The following is a 3,982-nucleotide window of genomic DNA, read 5'->3' as shown; positions in this document are numbered from 1 at the left end:
ACACTGATTGTTTTTTTTGTAATTTGGACAATCAATATTAAATCCAAATATGTCCAACAGGAGTCAGTTTTAAAAGTTGAAGCTATTTCAAGGTAGTCAAATATCTAAAAATACTGCAGGGCTTTTAGAGCCTTCAATTTGTCTTAATGCTTTAAGTTCAATTTGTATTATCTTAATGTCTTATCTCAATATTAAGATACTTATAATCCAATTAGTTGGATCTAGTTAGTATTCTTTTTTTCTTAAGTATGAAGAATTTGGTTTAAGAGTTTTGAGTCAAAATAGAGGTACTTACATGGATGGAGTTCCTCTTGGAAGATTTAAAATAAGTTATCAATGAAAAAAATAAACTAAAAATTTAAATCTGAATTATACTAAACAATGAGAGACACTATTTTACAAAGGTAGTAAAAATACTTGAGTCTTTTCAAACATGATAACATTGTTTTAGTAAGGTAAGAGTTACTGGTAAATAATCAGTTCTAACAAGAATGCCAGTACAGTCGAAGACAGGTGTCATTTAGCATTTTTGAGGTCTCTGTGGACGTGTTTTCAGAAACTGGCACAATTTGAGGTGTGACAAATGAGTCTATGAATTTATCTTTTGAAGCTTTACAGCACAAAAGTTAGTTAAAAGTGCCCAGTACCGGGCCTGGCCTCTCGCCTCCACCATTGCCCACTGCCTCCAGCCTCCCCCTTCCCGACCACGGATCCCTGCAAAGTGAGTGAGCTTCTGGGCCTTCGTGAAGATGTGTAAGCAGGATCCCAGCCTCCTGCACACAGAGGAAATGCATTTCCTGAAGGAGTAGGTGGAGAGCATGGGGAGGGGGTAAAGTACCACCTGCTACTCATAAAACTAAGTCAGAAGAAAATACCAAGGAGGAAAAAAGAATAAGACAGAGGAAAACACAAAGATGGATAAACCGTCAAGTGAGAAGAGTGATCTAGAAATAGACAGTAAGGGTGTAATTGAGGCAGACACTGATGCCCCTCAAGAGATGGGAGAAGAAAATGCAGAGATCACTGAGGAGATGACAGATCAAGCAAACGGAAAGAAAGGGGCCTGCCGTTGAAGCCCTAAACGACGGAAAAAGAAAAAAGAGCTGCAGAAAGCCATTGACTTGTTCACTGATGCCGTCAAGCTAAATCCTCGCTTGGCAATCCTATATGCCAGTGTGTTCGCCAAGTTACAGAAGCCAAATGCTGCCATCCGAGACTGTGACAGAGCCATCGAAATAAACCCTGATGCAGCTCAGCCACACAAATGGCGATGGAAAGCACACTGACTCCTGGGTCACCGGGAAAAAGCAGCTCATGATCGTGCCCTTGCCTGTAAACTGGATGATGACGAGGATGCCAGTGCAATGCTGAAAGAGGTTCAACCTCGGGCTCAAAAAATTGCTGAACGTCGGAGAAAATTATGAGCGAAAGCGTGAAGAGTGAGAGATAAAAGAAAAGGATAGAAAGGGTCAAGAAGGCTCGAGAAGAGCATGGGAGAGCCCAGAGAGAAGAAGAAGCCAGAAGACTGTCCGGAGCTCAACATGGCTCTTTTCCAGGTGTTGCTCCTGGGGGAATGCCTGGTAATTTCCCTGGAGGAATGCCTGGAATGGGAGGGGGCATGCCTGGAATGGCAGGAATGCCTGGTCTTGATGAAATCCTCAGTGATCCAGAGGTTCTTGCAGCCATGCAGGATCCAGAAGTCATAGTGGCTTTCCAGGATGTGGCCCAGAACCCAGCAAATATGTCAAAACAGCAGAGCAACCCAAAGGTTATGAATCTTATCAGTAAACTGTCAGCCAAGTTTGGAGGTCAAGCGTCATGCCAAATGGAGCCCTTGCTGAATGAAGAGCAGTTCAGCTCCCTTACTGGATGTTGCAATAATACAAACCAGCGTACCTCTGACCTCATCGGGAGAGCTGGGGTGCTTTGAAGATTCTCCCTACCCTTCTGCATCAACTGCGGCTGAAGCATTTTACAGTGGTTTGCCATTAGGGTCTTCATTCAGACAGTGTTTCCTACTAGGAAGTACAAACCTAAAACACTTTTCAACCTTACACGTATTTTTAAAAAACTTAGGGGATGTTGATTCCTACATTTTTCTTTACCAATCTTTTGGGATTTTTCCTTTGAATAACTGGGCAAGGAAGCTGAATATGGTCGACTTACTGCTCTCACAAATGGAAATAAAGATTTGTTAGTGGGAAGCAAATAAAAACCATTTAAGCTGATTGAGTTGGACATATGGTTACTGAAGCATCTTGATTTGTCTTTTTTTTAATTAATGTTTTATTTCAAAATGATCTATTTCAGTCAATCTCTCGGGACCACCAATATTTGGATCTGACCTGGGTAGGACTGAAGGGTTGGACAGAGCAGCAGCAGATCCTAGGTTTTGTTTGACCTTGTGTAAGCTGCATTGAAATCTTACACTGTGCTGCAGGGGCGGTCTTCGTTTGTATTATTTCTTAAGTGTTACAGTGGAGTTAGAACACCTGGTTCTGCCATTGTCCACTGTTTCAAATAGATGTTCCATAGCATTCCCACATAGTGGAAAAAGAGTGCTTTCTATGTTTCTGTCAAAAATGACCTTTCCTATTAGAAAATACCCCAGTCTGCTTGTCCTCCTCCGAATCTTCTTGAGCTAAAGATGGTGTTTTTTCGCTAACATCATCAGTTCTGTCATTCACAGAGTAATTGTAGGAGCATATTTATTGCTAGTTTAATTTCATATGTAGTACATATGGTAATTGTAAAGTCATACCTGTAACAGATCGTACTTGGCCATGGGGTTGCTTGTTTAAATATTAAAATTCTACACTTGTGAACTCCTATGGTATCAAAAGGCATTGGAAAGAGGCCCTTTGGTTTTAGGTATACTTATGAAATTGAGAAACAACTTCGAATTTAGAGTTCATGTTGAAGTATACATCTTTGTATTTTAAAGAGTTTAAATTGTTTACGGAAGATGAAAGATTCATTTGTCCTATTTAGCTCTTAAGTACTGTGATGTATTTAATGCCTGTTTTCTCTCCTTCCTTCTGCAGCAAGGATAAAGGAAAATGATAAATCCAAAGTGCATATTTAAATTAGCACATATCTAAAATCATATGTCTGTGCAGGTTTAACTGCTTTATACAGCAGACACAAATGCATCTTGTTACATGTGAGAAAAAGCTGTATTTGAACAGAGCATGCGTTTAAAGTCCTTGACAAACTTTCATTACATAATCTTAAATTTGAAGTATGCATGGTGTTCTTTTTGTTCAAGTGTATTCTTTCATAAAATTATCATGGTGTGCTGTGCTTTCCTAAAGATCGGTTTCTTTTGGACTCTGACTATACATGACCTAATTATATTCTAATATTGCAAATATTACCATAAATGGTGAAATTGCTTTTCTGATAACTGTGTCCTTTGCTTTTAGACTTCTGAGTTCCACAGATTAAAAAAAATACAGTCTTCATTTTTTTTCATAAAAAAAAAAAAATAGTGTTCAATACAGTCCTCCCCCTCCAGGCTAAAGAAGGTTTTGATGTTATGTATTTATTTTTAACAAATTGATTAACTTGCTTAGTCATAGTTTATTTTCCAAGTTCTTCATCTTTCAGGAGTTCACAGTGGATTGAATTTTTAGGGATCACCTTGAAGTCCCTAATAACATTTTATGAAGTCATCTTTTAATAGAGGTGACTCATGATTCCTTTAAAAAATGTATAAGCTACCCAGTACTTAATCAGGAGAAATGGACATTTTTCAAATGGAGAGTAAATCTTAGCTTCTTCAGAAGTGTCTTCAGCTAAGGAAGCTGAACACTTTAGTTAATATAGACATTTAGTGACATTTGTTTAATTTATCCACCAACGTAGAAAATTTAAGATAATAAACATAATAACAACTCTATGCAGTAGTCCAAATTTTACAAATAGATTTAAACATTTGCTCACAAAATAACGTGATTATTATATAAAGGAACTTTTTTTA

The 3,982-nt window shown here is 38.2% G+C and overlaps 1 pseudogene; it reads left to right on the top strand.

The window, feature by feature from the left end:
• Positions 1-634: 634 nt before the first annotated feature.
• On the top strand, positions 635-3,396 carry LOC114703449 (annotated as a pseudogene).
• Positions 3,397-3,982: the final 586 nt, after the last annotated feature.

Source organism: Peromyscus leucopus, chromosome 1 (assembly GCF_004664715.2).
Source record: "Peromyscus leucopus breed LL Stock chromosome 1, UCI_PerLeu_2.1, whole genome shotgun sequence".
In the NCBI taxonomy this organism is placed as follows: domain Eukaryota; kingdom Metazoa; phylum Chordata; class Mammalia; order Rodentia; family Cricetidae; genus Peromyscus; species Peromyscus leucopus.
This window is presented reverse-complemented; position numbering and strand designations above follow the sequence as displayed.